Genomic DNA, 17,032 nt, shown 5'->3' with positions numbered 1-17,032 from the left:
TCAGAATGGATCATTCTGGATATATTCTATGATGGTCTGTCTGAACTATCAAAGATGTCACTGAACCATTCTGCAGGTGGATCCATTCACCTAAAGAAAACGCCTGCAGAAGCTCAAGAACTCATTGACATGGTTGCAAATAACCATTTCATGTACACTTCTGAAAGGAATCCTGTGAATAATGGGACGCCTATGAGGAAGGGAGTTCTTGAAATTGATACTCTGAATGCCATATTGGCTCAGAATAAAATATTGACTCAGCAAGTCAATATGATCTCTCAGAGTCTGAATGGATTGAAGAAATCATCCAACAGTACTAAAGAGGCATCTTCTGAAGAAGAAGCTTATGATCCTGAGAACCCTGCAATAACAGAGGTGAATTACATGGGTGAACCTTATGGAAACACCTATAACCCCTCATGGAGAAATCATCCAAATTTCTCATGGAAGGATCAACAAAAGCCTCAACAAGGCTTTAATAATGGTGGAAGAAACAGGTTTAACAATAGTAAACCTTTTCCATCATCCAACAACAGATAGAGAATTCTGAGCAGAATCCATCTAGCTTAGCAAATTTAGTCTCTGATCTATCTAAGGCCACTGTGAGTTTCATGAATGAAACAAGGTCTTCCATTAGAAATTTGGAAGCACAAGTGGGCCAGCTGAGTAAAGGAATCACTGAAACCCCTCCTAGTACTCTCCCAAGCAATACAGAAGAGAATCCAAAGAGAGAGTGCAAGGCCATTGATATAACAATCATGGCCGAACCTACAGGGGAGGAAGAGGACGTGAATCCCAGTGAGGAAGACCTCCTGGGACGTCCAGTGATCAACAAGGAGTTTCCCTTTGAGGAACCAAAGGACTCTGAGGCTCATCTGGATACCATAGAGATTCCATTGAATCTCCTTGTGCCATTCATGAACTCTGATGAGTATTCTTCTTCTGAAGAGAATGAGGATGTTACTGAAGAGCAAGTTGCCAAGTACCTTGGTGCAATCATGAAGCTAAATGCCAAATTATTTGGTAATGAGACTTGGGAAGATGAACCTCCCTTGCTCATCAATGAACTGAGTGATCTGGATCAACTGACATTACCTCAGAAGAAACAAGATCCTGGAAAGTTCTTAATACCTTGTACCATAGGCACCATGACCTTTGAGAAGGCTCTATGTGACCTTGGGTCAGGGATAAACCTCATGCCACTCTCTGTAATGGAGAAACTAAGAATCCTTGAGGTACAGGCTGCCAATTTCTCATTAGATATGGCAGACAAATCTATGAAGATGGCTTATGGACTAGTAGAGGACGTGCTAGTAAGGGTTGAAGGCCTTTACATCCCTGCTGATTTCATAATCCTAGACACTGGAAAGGATGAGGATGAATCCATCATCCTTGGAAGACCCTTCCTAGCCACAGCAAGAGCTGTGATTGATGTGGACAGAGGAGAGTTGGTCCTTCAACTGAATGAGGACAACCTTGTGTTTAAAACTCAAGGATCTCCTTCTGTAACAATGGAGAGGAAGCATGAAAAGTTTCTCTCAGTACAGAGTCAACTAAAGCCCCCACAGTCAAACTCTAAGTTTGGCGTTGGGAGGCCTCAGCCAAACTCTAAGTTTGGTGTTGGAAGTCTATAAAATTGACCTGATCACTTGTGTGGCTCCATGAGAGCCCACTGTCAACCTATTGACATTAAAGAAGCACTTGTTGGGAGGCAACCCAATTTTTATTTATCAAATTTTATTTTTATTTTTATTGTTCTTTCATGTTTTATTAGGTTCATGATCATGTGGAGTCACAAAATAAATACAAAAATTAAAAACAGAATCAAAAATAGCAGAAGGAAAATCACACCCTGGAGGAAGGACTTACTGGCGTTTAAACGCCAGTAAGGAGCATCTGGCTGGCGTTCAACGCCAGAACAGAGCATAGAGCTGGCGCTGAACACCAGTTCTGGCGTTCAATGCCAGAAACATGCTACATCTGGGCGTTAAACGCCCAGAACAAGCATCAATTCAGCGTTTAAACGCCAGAATTGCATGCAAAGGCGTTTTACATGCCTAATTGGTGCAGGGATGCAATTCCTTGACACCTCAGGATCTGTAGACCCCACAGGATCATCTCAGCATCTATGGACCCCACAGGATCCCCACCTACCTCCATTCATACTCTTCTCTCTTCTCATTCATCCTCTCTTCCCAATAAACACCCTTTCCCAAAATCCTTCACCAATCACCTCAATCTCTCTTCCCTATTACCACCTACCACCACTCACATCCTTCCACTCTTCCCCATAAACCCCACCTACCTTCAAAATTCAAAATCACTTTTCCACCCAAACCCACCCAAAATGGCCGAACCTACCCCCTCTCCCCTCACTATATAAACCCCTCCATCCCTCCTTCATTTCCACACAATACAACCCTCTCTTCTATACCTTGGCCGAATACACCTCCCCCCACTCTCCTCCATATTTTCTCTTCTTCTTCTTCTTTTCTTTCTTCTCTTGCTCGAGGGCGAGCAATATTCTAAGCTTGGTGTGGTAAAAACATAAGCTTTTTATTTTTTCATTACCATTGATGGCACCTAAGACTGGAGAAACCTCTAAAAAAGGGAAAGAGAAGACAAAAGCTTCCACCTCCGAGTCATGGGAGATGGAAAGATTCATCTCCAAAACCCATCAAGACCACTTCTATGATGTTGTGGCCAAGAAGAAGGTGATCCCCGAGGTCCCTTTCAAACTCAAGAAAAATGAGTATCCGGAAATCCGACATGAGATCCAAAGAAGAGGTTGGGAAGTTCTAACCAACCCCATTCAACAAGTCGAAATCCTAATGGTTCAAGAGTTCTATGCCAATGCATGGATCACTAGGAACCATGATCAAAGTAAGAACCCGAACCCAAAGAATTATCTTACCATGGTTCGTGGAAACTACTTAGATTTCAGTCCGGAAAATGTAAGGCGGGCGTTCAACTTGCCAATGATGGAAGAAAACGCACGCCCCTACACAAGAAGAGTCAACTTTGATCAAAGGTTGGACCAAGTCCTCATGGACATATGTATGGAAGGAGCTCAATGGAAGATTGACTCAAAAGGCAAACCGGTTCAACTGAGAAGATTGGACCTTAAGCCTGTAGCTAGAGGATGGTTGGAGTTCATTCAACGCTCAATCATTTCCACTAGCAACTGGTTTGAAGTTACTATAGACCGGGCCATCATGATCCATAGTATCATGATTGGGGAGGAAGTGGAGGTTCATGAGATTATACCTCAAGAACTCTACAAGGTGGCTGACAAGTCCTCCACTGTGGCAAGGTTAGCCTTTCCTCACCTCATTTGCCATCTATGCAACTCGGCTGGGATTGACATAGAGGGAGATATCCTCATTGATGAGGACAAGCCCATCACTAAGAAAAGGATGGAGCCAACAAGAGAGCCTATTCATGGATCTCAAGGGACGCATGAAGAAGCTCATCACCAAGAAATCCCTGAGATGCCTCAAGGGATGCACTTTCTTCCACAGAATTTTTGGGAGCAAATCAACACCTTCCTAGAAGAACTGAGTTCCAACATGGGACAACTAAGGGTGGAACATCAAGAGCACTCCATCATCCTCCATGAAATTAGAGAAGATCAAAAAGCAATGAGGGAGGAGCAACAAAGACAAGGAAGAGACATAGAAGAGCTCAAGGACATCATTGGTTCCTCAAGAAGAAAACGCCACCATCACTAAGGTGGACTCATTCCTTGTTCTTAAATTTTCTGTTTTTCATTTTTTTATGTTAAATGTTTATTTATGTTTGTGTCTTATTACATGATCATTAGTATCTAAGTGTCTATGCCTTAAAGTAGTGAATATGAATCCATCACCTCTCTTAAATGAAAAATGTTTTAAAAATAAAAGAACAAGAAGTACATGGTTTCGAATTCATCCTTGAAACTAGTTTAATTATTTTGATGTGGTGACAATACTTTTTGTTTTCTGAATGAATGCTTGAACAGTGCATATGTCTTTTGAATTTGATGTTTAAGAATGTTAAATATGTTGGCTCTTGAAAGAATGATGACAAGGAGACATGTTATTTGATAATCTGAAAAAATCATAAAAATGATTCTTGAAGCAAGAAAAAGCAGTGAATACAAAGCTTGCAAAAAAAAAATAGCGAAAAAAAAGAGAAAAAGAACAAGCAAGCAGAAAAAGCCAAAAGCTCTTAAAACCAAAAGGCAAGAGCAAAAAGCCAGTAGCCCTTAAAACCAAAAGGCAAGGGTAAATAAAAAGGATCCAAGGCTTTGAGCATCAGTGGATAGGAGGGCCTAAAGGAATAAAATCCTGGCCTAAGCGGCTAAACTAAGCTGTCCCTAACCATGTGCTTGTGGCATGAAGGTGTCAAGTGAAAACTTGAGACTGAGCGGTTAAAGTCAAGGTCCAAATCAAAAAAAGAGTGTGCTTAAGAACCCTGGACACCTCTAATTGGGGACTTTAGCAAAGCTGAGTCACAATCTAAAAAGGTTCACCCAGTTATGTGTCTGTGGCATTTATGTATCCGGTGGTAATACTGGAAAACAAAGTGCTTAGGGCCACGGCCAAGACTCATAAAGTAGCTGTGTTCAAGAATCAACATACTGAACTAGGAGAATCAATAACACTATCTGAACTCTGAGTTCCTATAGATGCCAATCATTCTGAACTTCAATGGATAAAGTGAGATGCCAAAACTATTCAAGAGGTAGAAAGCTACAAGTCCCGCTCATCTGATTGGAGCTATGTTTCATTGATAGTTTGGAATTTATAGTATATTCTCATCTTTTTATCCTATTTGATTTTCAGTTGCTTGGGGACAAGCAACAATTTAAGTTTGGTGTTGTGATGAGCGGATAATTTATACGCTTTTTGGCATTGTTTTTACATAGCTTTCTGTATGATTTAGTTAGTTTTTAGTATATTTTTATTAGTTTTTAATTAAAAATCACATTTCTGGACTTTACTATGAGTTTGTGTATTTTTCTGTGATTTCAGGTATTTTCTGGCTGAAATTGAGGGACCTGAGCAAAAATCAGATTCAGAGGTTGAGGAAGGACTGCAGATGCTGTTGGGTTCTGACCTCCCTGCACTCAAAGTCTATTTTCTGGCGCTACAGAACTTCAAATGGAGTGCTTCCAATTGCGTTAGAAAGTAGACATCCAGGGCTTTCCAGCAATATATAATAGTCTATACTTTGCTCGAGTTTAGATGACGCAAACTGGCATTGAACGATAGTTCCATGTTGTAGTCTGGCGTTCAACGCCAGAAACAAGTTGCAAAGTGGAATTCAACGCCAGAAACATGTTACAAACTGGCGTTCAATTCCAAGAATGACCTCTCCATGTGTAAACTTCAAACTCAGCCCAAGCACACACCAAGTGGGCCCCGGAAGTGGATTTCTGCATCATTTACTCATTTCTGTAAACCCTAGTAACTAGTTTAGTATAAATAGGACTTTTTACTATTGTATTTACATCTTTAGTTTCATCTTTAGATCACGTTTGGGGGCTGGCCATTCGGCCGTGCCTGAACCTCATCACTTATGTATTTTCAACGGTAGAGTTTCTACACACCATAGATTAAGGTGTGGAGCTCTGCTGTTCCTTACGAATTAATACAAAGTACTACTGTTTTTCTATTCAATTCAACTTATTCCGCTTCTAAGATATTCATTCGCACTTCAACATGAATGTGATGATCGTGACATTCATCATCATTTCCTATGAACGTGTGCCTGACAACCACTTTCGTTCTACCTTCGATTGAATGAGTATCTCTTGGATTTCTTAATCAGAATCTTCATGGTATAAGTTAGAACCCATGGATGGCCATTCTTGAGATCTGGAAAGTCTAAACCTTGTCTGTGGTATTCTGAGTAGGATCCGGGAAGGGATGGCTGTGATGAGCTTCAAACTCGTGAGTGCTGGGCGTAGTGACAGACGCAAAAGGATGGTGAATCCTATTCCAGTATGATCGAGAACCTCCAGATGATTAGCTATGCAGTGACAGCGCATCGGACCATTTTCACAGAGAGGACGGGATGTAGCCACTGACAACGGTGATGCCCAATATACAGCTTGCCATTGAAAGGAGTAGGATTGATTGGATGAAGACAGCAGGAAAGCAGAGGTTCAGAGGAACGAAAGCATCTCTATACGCTTATCTAAAATTCTCACCAATGAATTACATAAGTACCACTATCCTATTTTATGTTTTATTTATCTTTTACTTATCAATTCATAAAATCAGTTAAATCTGCCTGACTGAAATTTACAAGGACCATAGCTTACTTCATACCGACAATCTCCGTGGGATCGACCCTTACTCACGTAAGGTTTATTACTTGGACGACCCAGTGCACTTGCTGGTTAGTTGTACGAAGTTGTGAAACAAAATTAAGAATATGAACGTGCGTATGAAGTTTTTAGCCCTGTTACCAAGGAAGTAAAGATCACGATTTCGCACACCAGGCAGCAAAAAGCAAGAAGGAGAAAAAGACAAGCAAGACTAAGAGAAGCCCAAGAAGAAAGGAGAATGCAGCAAAGGGAAAGAGCACGACAACTAGAGGTGGTAGAGTTCCTTTTATAGTTTTAATTAAATAAGGATGATGCATATCTGAAACATGATATGCCTCCAAATATTTTATATTCTGCACTTTCATATCTTGAGTAATTTTCTTGTTAAGATTTGCATTATGCTTGTTATCACTCATCTATCTTAAATTCTGTTTTGTTTCCCTTTTGCATCAATAAGAGAAAATGTTTGAAATAGAGAGTAAGTGTCCAATGTGGTAGGAATTAGAATAAAGACTTGTGGTGGTAATTGCTTGATTGGATGGAAGGCTCAATAATAAAAGCTACATAATAGAGTGTTCTATGTAGTGTGAACTTAGATGTTGTCATAAAACCTGTTATTATGAAATTCCCTGGAAAATAAAGCAAAGTAAGAAAGAAAAAGAAAAGAAAAGCCAAGAATTGGCAAGGAAACAAAGAATAAAGCTAGACACCAATTGCTTGGACCTTAGGACATATGTCTGTGGTGCTTTTTGTACTAGGATATGCTTGGATAATTAGGTTCTGAGGAGTCTTTTAAAACTTGGTAACTTGGATTAACTAATCCGGGATTACCAACCGAAAGTCCATCATCAAGAGCAACCTAGCTACAAAGCATTTAGTGATCCAAAGAGATACTGGGCATCAATGTTCCTAAGAGGATTTGTGAGCCAAGTGTCTGTAGTGAAGAAGTGTTGAGCAAAATTTATCCAAAAGGCTGCTGCAACACTTGACACTAAGTTATCATTGAAAATAAGCTTTCTAAGCAAAAGAAAGAAGGAAAAACCAAAAAGGGATCAATCAAAAAGTAAGGCATTATGACAACAACTCTAGTGAATCATCAAAAAGGCATTTCTTATCTATCAGCAAAGAATAATTGAGCTGCATTTTTGTCTGCATAAAACCCCATTATTCAAATTCTATTATCTACTAAATAAGGACCTATATACTTCTCTGTTTCATTTCATTTCTTCTCATGTTTAGTGCTTGCTTGGGAACAAGCAATGTTTAAGTTTGGTGTTGTGATGACAAGTCATCTTATGCTAGTTTTACAAGCATTTTTCATTAGTTTCATTAGGTTTTATGCACTTTCTTGCACAATAAGTAAATAATTGAAGTGGATTTTCATGATTATCTTGAATCAATCAAACATCATGTATTGTACACAAAATCATAGGTTTTATGCTAGAATTAATTGATTTTATAAATGATGCAAAGATCTTGTGATTTTGGTGAGGCTTTGATGAATTTGTTTGGTTGATGATAGGTGAAAAGATAAAGGAAAAGAAGCAGAAAGCATAAATTAAGTCCAAAAAGAGGAAAGAATAATTTTGGGGCACACTTTGAAGTTGGAGCACGCTTTGGACCTTAGGCCACGCTTTTAAAAGCGTGGCCCATGACATTAAAGCGTTGCGCTCAACCAAGGGAGCAAAGGCCTATGCACCAGGGAAGGGTAGCGTTCAAAATTTAGAACGTAGCGCTCCCCTTTTTCAACTTTCTCGTGACTCTTTGGCGAGGAAGCAAGATGCAGCATCAAAGCAACAAGGGTAGCGCTCAATAATTCAAACGTAGCGTTCACTTTTGTGAACTTCTTCGTGGCTTCTGGCCCATGAAGCCAAGATGCACCAAATGGTACAGCAATCAACCAAGGTAGCATTCAAAGAAGTGAACGCTACGTTCACTATTTCCACCTTTTTTGAAGAAGCAAAGCATGCACACCAAAGAGCTAGCCAAGGAAAGGCACGCACCAAGGAGGTAGCATTTGGAAATTAGAACGTAGCGTTCTCTTATGGCAACGTTTTCGTGCTTCAAGCCTTGGGGAGGAAGACTCAGCAAGAGCCACGTTCAAAGAGTGAACGTAGCATTCACTTATTGAACGCTAGAGAGACCAAGGCGCACCAAAGGCTCACCAACAAAGAGTGAACATAGTGTTCACAAAATCCAACTGAACGCTCCCCTGGAAGCTAACGACATACACCATGACCGATGCCACTTGAACCAAAGCTAACCGGATCCACCTTTCTTCAAATCCAAAAATTAAAAGACCCATTCCAAGCTTTGAAGACCAAAATGGAAAGTGTATAAATAGGAGTTAATTTAATTTGTAAGGGACCTTTTGCTCATTTTTAGTTTTTCACTTTTAATTTTTATTTGAATTTGGGGAATTGGGATTAGATTTAATTTGCTTTCTGTTTTTATTTTCTTTCTTCTGCAACTTCTACTTCTATTTTAGGTTTTGAATTGAGATTGAAGAACTCCATTGAATTTCTTGATCTGAGAATCATCTTTGCTTTTCTGTTATATAGTTATGAGAATTGGAGAATTGGATCTGAATTTCCTTTGCTGTTTTTATTTTCATTTCTTCTGCAATTTCTTTTCTGATTGTTTAAGGGAGAAATTGAGATCTAGATCTGCTTTCTGATCTCATTGCTATTCTTCGATCTTCAATTTCTCTTTTAGAATTTCATAATTGAACTAAGTTTTCTTACTGTTTATTTCCTCAAGCAATTTTCCATTTCTGTTTTGCTACAGAGCTGAATCTCTTCATCTCATAGCTCTCTGATTTGCTTTAGTTGATATCTTCTAGTTAAATCTGAATCCCAACACCCAAATCCCTTTATTCTTCAAGCAATTTACATTTCTCAGCAATTTAGATTCAACAATTTACATTTCTTGCACTTTAATCTTCTACAATTTACCTTTCTTACAATTTAAGTTTTAGCTCTTTTACTTTCTTGCACTTCAAGTTTCTGCAATTTACCTCTTCTGTACTTTACTTTACTGCTCAAGTTACCTTCTGCACTTCTATTTTCTTGCAATTTAGCTTCTGTTAACCAAGTTTCACTCAATTCATCAAATATTCGCTTAACTAAATTCATTACCTAACTAAAATTTCTCAATCCATCAATCCCTGTGGGATCGACCTCACTCTTGTGAGTAATTACTACTTGATGTGACCCGGTACACTTGCCGGTGAGTTTTATGTGGAATCGTTTTTCCCTCATCAAAGCTACCTCAGAAGCTTCCAGATCCTGGACACTTTTTGATTCCTTGCACCATAGGCACCATGACCTTTGAAAAGGCTCTGTGTGACCTAAGGTCAAGCAACAACCTCATGCCACTCTCTGTAATGGAGAAGCTGGGAATTCTTGAGGTACAAGCTGCAAATATCTCATTAGAGATAGCAGACAAAACAATGAAGAAGCCATATGGTTTAGTAGAGGATGTCTTGGTAAAGGTTGAAAACTACTACATCCCTACAAACTTCATCGTCTTGGATATTGGAGAGGATGAGGATGACTCTGTCATCCTTGGAAGACCTTTTCTAGCCACTGCCAATGTTATCATTGATGTGGCTAAGGGAGAACTGTCTCTACAACTAGGGGAGGATCACATCTTGTTCAAGATGCCTCATCCCAATTCTCCCTCTAAAAGAGAGATAACTCTGCAACACTTAGTGTTCCAACCCTCTCTTTCTATGCAAAGCTTTACAGAGTCCCCAAACATCAACTCTAAGTTTGGTGTTGGACAACCATCAACAAGCTCTAAGCACAAAGGTACTAAGAAGAAAGTACCTAAAGGCTGGAAGGAGAAGAAAGTCCCAACTGAAGGCCTCTCACCAGGTATGAGAGTTGATTTCACTAAGAAGCCAGTCTTACCACATACAGTGAGTCGTATCCTGTCTTTAGAGCATGTGGAGCTCATTCATGAGAAGACAGGAAGAAAGTTCACTTTAAGGGGCGAAAATCTGAGCCCACACTCACCTCCGTAAGGAGCTAACCATCAAGCTAATGACATTAAAGAATCACTTGTTAGGAGGCAACCTAACCTTAATTAATTATTTATGTCCTTTTATTTTCTTTTGTTTTTATTTTAGGGTCATGATCATATGCAGCAGTCAGAACAGAGACAAAATTCACAGCAGTAAAAACAGAACACTCTGAATGGAATGTTATTAAAGTTGAACGCCAGCCAGGGAGCTCTGGCTGGGCGTCCAACGCCCCTAATAGGCAGCATTGCTGGCGTTGAACGCCAGCTAGGGAGCAGACCCTGGGCGTTCAAACGCTAGTGCAGAGAGTAGAAAATCTGAATTCTCTAACTTCTCAGGACTAGTGGGTCCCACAGCATCTTTACCTACCCCACTTACTTTCACACTTCTCCATACACATTTCCCTATAAATCCTACCCCAATCACATCCATTTCACTTCCCCAAAACCATCATAACTCCCACCAACTTCAAAATCAAATTTTCCACCCAAAACCCCACAGATGCTCGAACCTACCCATACCCACTCCTATAAATACCTCTCTTCATAACCCTACATCCACACACCTCTCATACACTTATAAGACCCACAAGGCCGAGCCCTCTCTCTCCCTCTATCTTCCTCTATTTTCTTCTTCTTCTACTTCATTCTTCTCTTTTCTTTGTTTTTGCTCAAGGATGAGCAAAGTTTTAAGTTTGGTGTCGGAAAAGTATAGCTTTTTGTGTTTCCATTACCATTCATGGCACCCAAGATTGGAGAACCCTCTAGAAAGCAGAAACGAAAGGCAGTAGCCACCTCCTCTGAATCTTGGAAGATGGAGAGATTCATCACCAAAGCTCATCAAGACCACTTCTATGAAGTAGTGGTAGAGAAGAAAGTGATTCCTGAGGTCCCTTTCAAGCTCAAGAAGAATGAGTATCCAAAAATCTGAAGAGAGATCTGGAGAAGAGGTTGGGAAGTCCTAACCAATCCCATTCAAGATGCTGGGATTCTAATGGTGCAAGAGTTCTATGCTAATGCATGGGTTACTAAAAACCATGACAATAATGTGAACCCAAATCCAAGGAATTGGATCACCATTGTCCAAGGGAGGATCTTAGATTTTAGCCTGGAAAGTGTGAGGTTGGCGTTCAACTTGCCTCTAATGCAAGGAGACCTACATCCTTACACTAGGAGAGTCAGCTTTGATCAGAGATTGGATCAAGTGCTCTCAAATATCTGTGTAGAAGGAGCACAGTGGAAAAGGGATTCCTAAGGCAAGCCCATTCAACTAAGAAGGGTTGACCTAAAGCCCATAGCTAGAGGATGGTTGGAATTCATCCAACGTTCCATCATCCCTACTAGCGATCGGTTAGAAGTGACTATTGACAGAGCCATCATGATTCATTGCATCATGATTGGAAGTGAGGTGGAAGTACATGAGGTGATTCCTCAAGAATTGTACAAGATAGCTGAGAAGCCTTCCACCAATGAAAGGTTGGCATTCCCACACCTCATCTGTCATCTATGCAATTCAGCTGGAATTGTCATAGAGGGAGATATCTCCATTGGAAAGGACAACCCATCACTAAGAAGAGGATGGAGCAAACCAGAGAGCATGCACTTGCCTGTATTGAATTTGGTGGATATTATCAAATTTTCTGACATTTATTCATTGAAATAGCATGGTTTCATGATTTCTTTCTAAATTGTTCTTAATGATTAAAAACATACTTTTTAGGTTCTTAAATTACTAAATTTAATTCACTTTTCTCACATTTGATGCCTTGATATATTTGCTTGAGTGATTTAAGGCTTTGAAGGCAAGGATGACTTGAAAAAATAGAAAAAAAAGAGCATGCAAAATAGGAGAATTCATGAAGAAATGAAGGATTTGCAAAGTTGTCAATCCTGGCCTCTTCATACTAAATCCATCATAACATGGGCTATAGAGGTCCGAATGAGGTAGTTCTAATGCCATTAGAAATCCAATATCCGGGGCTTCAAAATGATATGTGATGGGTCCATATTTGATGGTATATTTTGACTCAAATTGGATGAATTTCATCATATAAACTCACACTTATTTACTAAGATTGCATACTTTTGTGTTTTGTCCCTAATTTGATTCTAAATGTGAAAAATACAATTTTGTGCTTGAAATGAGCAATTTAATTCCACTTTTATGTCATTCAATGCCGTGATATGGTTTGTGAGTGATTTCAGGTCTTAGAGGCAAAAATGGATGGCCAAAAGTGGAAGAAAGCATGTACAAGGGAGAGAACATGAAGAAAATAAGGAAAAGAGCACACAGACAAGTGTGCGTGCGCACAAGTACCCGTGCGCACAGATCAATTTTTAGCCGAGTTGTCGTCCGCACAGGACCCAACACGTGATTTCATTAATGAAACACGTGCAGCTTGAATTTTGGGGGCTCTTGGCCCATTTCGGAAGGCTGAAATGCTGAAATGAAGGGGCTATATAAAGGGGATATTGATGAGCGGATAATTTATACCCTTTTTGGTATTGTTTTTACATAGTTTTTATTATGTTTTTAGTATGTTTTTATTATATTTTTAATAGTTTTTATTCAAAAATCACATTTCTGGACTTTACTATGAGTTTGTGTGTTTTTCTGTGATTTCAGGTTTTTTTTTTGCTGAAATTGAAGGACCCGAGCAAAAATCTGATTCAGAGGCTGAAAAAGGACTGCAGATACTGTTGAATTCTGACCTCCCTGCACTCGAAGTGGATTTTTAGGAGCTACATAAGCCCAATTGGTGCGGTCTCAATTGCATTGGAAAGTAGACATCCTGGGCTTTCCCTCAATATATAATAGTTCATACTTTGCCCGAGATTTGATGGCCCAAACTGTCATTCAAAGTTAGCCCAAGGAATTCTGGTGTAAAACGCCCAAACTGGCACCAGAATTGAAGTTAAACGCCCAAACTGGCACCAAAGCTGGCGTTTAACTCCAGAAACAGTCTAGGCACAAAAAAGCTTCAATGCTCAGCCCAAGCACACACCAAGTGGGCCCCGAAAGTAGATTTCTGCACTATTTGCACTTAGTTACTCATTTTCTGTAAACCTAGATTACAAGTTTAGTATAAAAACTACTTTTAGTGATTGATTTAAGAGTCTTTTGACAATCTTTTGATCATTGTACACGTTTGGAGGCTGGCCTCACGGCCATTCCTAGACCTTTCACCTATGTATTTTCTACGGTGGAGTTTCTACACCCCATAGATTAAGGTGTGGAGCTCTGCTGTTCTTCATGAATTAATACAAGTACTATTGTTTTTCTATTCAATTCACGCCTACTTCTTCTCTAAGATATTCACTCGCACTTCAACCTGATGAATGTGATGATCCGTGACACTCATCATCATTCTCACTTATGAACGCGTGCCTGACAACCACTTCTGTTCTACCTGCAATAGCTTGAGTGTGTATCTCTTAGCCTCCTGGTTCACGACGCTTGGTTGTCTCTCCTAACAACAGAGCAGTCCATTCCGTGAGATCAGAGTCTTCGTGGTATAGGCTAAAACCATTGGCAGCATTCCTGAGATCCGAAAAGTCTAAACCTTGTCTGTGGTATTCTGAGTAGGATCTGGGAAGGAATGACTGTGACGAGCTTCAAACCTGCGAATGTGGGGCACAAGTGACAGTGTGCAAAAAGACAATGGTCTTATTCCGATGCTAGCGGAAACCGACAAATGATTAGCCGTGCGGTGACAGTGCATATGGATTTGTTTTCATCTGAGAGGATCATACAGCTTGCCATGGAAGGGGGTAATGCATGATTGGAAGAAGGTAGTAGGAAAACAGAAGTTCAGAAGCAACAAAGCATCTCCAGACACTTATCTGAAATTCCCACCAATGAATTACATAAGTATCTCTATTTTATTTTATATTTTATTTATATTTTAATTATCAAAACCTCATAACCATTTGAATCTGCCTGACTGAGATTTACAAGGATGACCATAGCTTGCTTCAAGCCGACAATCTCCGTGGGATCGACCCTTACTCACGTAAGGTTTATTACTTGGACGACCCAGTGCACTTGCTGGTTAGTTGTGCGAAGTTGTGAAAAAGAGTTGAGATTACAATTGTGCGTACCAAGTTGTTGGCGCCATTGAGATCACAATTTCGTGCACCAAGTTTTTGGCACCGTTGCTGGGGATTGTTCGAGTTTGGACAACTGACGGTTCATCTTGTTGCTCAGATTAGGTAATTTTATTTTAATTTTAAGCTTTTTGTTTTTATTCTTTTTATTTTCAAAAAAATTTTTCAAAAAAGTTTCAAAAAAAAATTTCAAAAAAAATTTTATTCTTCAGAGTTTTTAAGAACGAATTCTAGAGTTTCATGAGATATGTTGAATCCTGGCTGGCTGTAAGCCATGTCTAATTTTTTTGGACCGAAGTTTCACTTATCCTTAGAAGAGCTTCTTTATCTTTCTCATCAATTTAGCTGTTTTATGTAATGTTCTGCTGAAGCTTGGCTGGCTATTAAGCCATGTCTAAAATTTTGGACCGAAGCTTTAGACTAACATTGCATGATTCCTAGAATTCTTATTAAAAATTTTTGAAATACTTATTTTTCTTTTTCAAAATAATTTTTGAAAAATACAAAAAAATTAATAAAACCATAAAAACCAAAAATTTTATGTTTCTTATTTAAGTCTTGTGTCAAATTTGAAGTTTGGTGTCAATTTCATGTTTTTAACTTCTCTTTAATTTTCGAAAAATACATGCATTATGTTCTTTCTTAGTCTTCAAGTTGTTCTTGATAATTTTCCTTGTTTAATCTTTGAATTTTCTTGTTTGGTGTCTTTTCTTGTTTTCCATATGTATTTTTGAATTTTTATTCTCTAAAATTTAAAATTTTTTTAGTTTGGTGTCTTGCATATTTTTCTTTTCTTAAAAAAATTTTCAAAAATAAGTTCTTGATGTTCATCATGATCTTCAAAGTGTTCTTGGTGTTCATCTTGATATTCAAATTGTTCTTTCATGCATTTTAGTTTTGATCTTAAATTTTTATGTTTTGCATCATTTTTATGTTTTTCTCTCTCCTCACTAAACAATCAAAAATAAAAAAAAATATCTTTCCCTTATTCATAAAGTTTTAAAATTTAATTGTTTCTTATGAGTCAAGTCAAAATTTCAAATTAAAAATTCTATCTTTTTCAAATCTTTTTCAAAAATCAAATCTTTTTCATTTTTTTCAATATTTTCAAAAATTCTAAAAATTTGATTTTCAAAATCTTTTTCTTATTTTTATTTCATATTTTTAAAATTAATGCTAACATTTAATGTTTTGATTCAAAAAATTTTCAAGTTGTTACTTGCCTATTAAGAAATGTTCAAACTTTAAATTCTAGAATCATATCTTTTAGTTTCTTGTTAGTCAAGTAATCAACTTTAATTTTCAAAATCAAATCTTTTTAATTTCCAATTCAAATCTTTTTCAAAATGATTTTCAATCATATCTTTTTCTATTTTAATCATATCTTTTCTCTAAAATTTGAAAACTAAATAAATTAATTACTATTTCTTATCTTTTTCAAATTTTATTTTATTTCTTCCCTTAATTTTCGAATACTAACTTATAATTAAAATAAAAACAAAAATATTTTTCATTTATTTTAATTTAAATTTCGAATTCTCTCTCTCTCTCTCGTCTCTTTCTATTTATTTATTTACTAACACTTCTCTTCTTCTTATAATTCAAACCCTCTCTCCCTCTCTGTGTTCGAATTCTTCATCTTCTCTCTTCTTTATTCTACTCTTCTATTCTTCTACTCACATAAAGGAATTTCTATATTGTGACATAGAGGATTCCTATTCTTTTCTGTTATCTTCTTTTTCATATGAGCAGGAGCAAGGATAAGAACATTCTTGTTGAAGCTGATCCGGAACCTGAAAAGACTCTGGGGAGGACCTAACAGAAACTTTTGAAAAAGAAGAAGAGATGGCCGAACCCAACAATAATGGTGGAGATACAAGCAAGATGCTTGGTGACTTTATTGCACCATCTTCTGACTTCTGTGGAAGGAGCATCTCAATTCCTGCAATTGGAGCAAACAACTTTGAGCTTAAGCCTTAATTAGTTTCTCTGATGCAGCAGAACTGCAAGTTTCATGGACTTCCATTGGAAGATCCTCATCAGTTTTTAGCTGAATTCTTGCAAATCTGTGACACTGTTAAGACCAATGGGGTTAATCCTGAGGTCTACAGACTCATGCTTTTCCCCTTTGCTGTAAGAGACAGAGCTAGGACATGGTTGGACTCACAACCTAAAGACAGCCTGAACTCTTAGGAAAAGTTGGTCAATACTTTCTTGGCCAAGATCTTTCCACCTCAAAAGTTGAGCAAGCTTAGAGTGGAAGTCCAAACCTTCAGACAGAAGGAAGGTGAATCCCTCTATGAAGCTTGGGAAAGATATAAGCAATTGATCAGAAGGTGTCCTATGATGGTCTATCTGAATTGTCCAAGATATCATTGGACCACTCTGCTGGAGGATCTCTTCATATGAAGAAGACGTCTGCAGAAGCCCAGGAACTCATTGAAATGGTTGCAAATAACCAGTTCATGTACACTTCTGAAAGAAATCCTGTGAATAATGGGACAACTCAGAAGAAAGGAGTTCTGGAGATTGATACTCTGAATGCCATATTGGCTCAGAACAAAATATTGACTTAGCAAGTCAATA

The 17,032-nt window shown here is 38.3% G+C and overlaps 1 non-coding gene across 1 annotated transcript; it reads right to left on the bottom strand.

Moving 5' to 3' along the window:
- Positions 1 to 16,693: 16,693 nt before the first annotated feature.
- LOC112780837 (small nucleolar RNA R71) lies at positions 16,694 to 16,799 on the bottom strand. The gene has a single exon (XR_003191648.1). It is a non-coding gene; the product is annotated as a small nucleolar RNA R71 (small nucleolar RNA).
- Between the last annotated feature and the right edge of the window lie 233 nt (positions 16,800 to 17,032).

The sequence above is a fragment of the Arachis hypogaea genome, chromosome 19, assembly GCF_003086295.3.
Source record: "Arachis hypogaea cultivar Tifrunner chromosome 19, arahy.Tifrunner.gnm2.J5K5, whole genome shotgun sequence".
NCBI classification, from domain to species: domain Eukaryota; kingdom Viridiplantae; phylum Streptophyta; class Magnoliopsida; order Fabales; family Fabaceae; genus Arachis; species Arachis hypogaea.
This window is presented reverse-complemented; position numbering and strand designations above follow the sequence as displayed.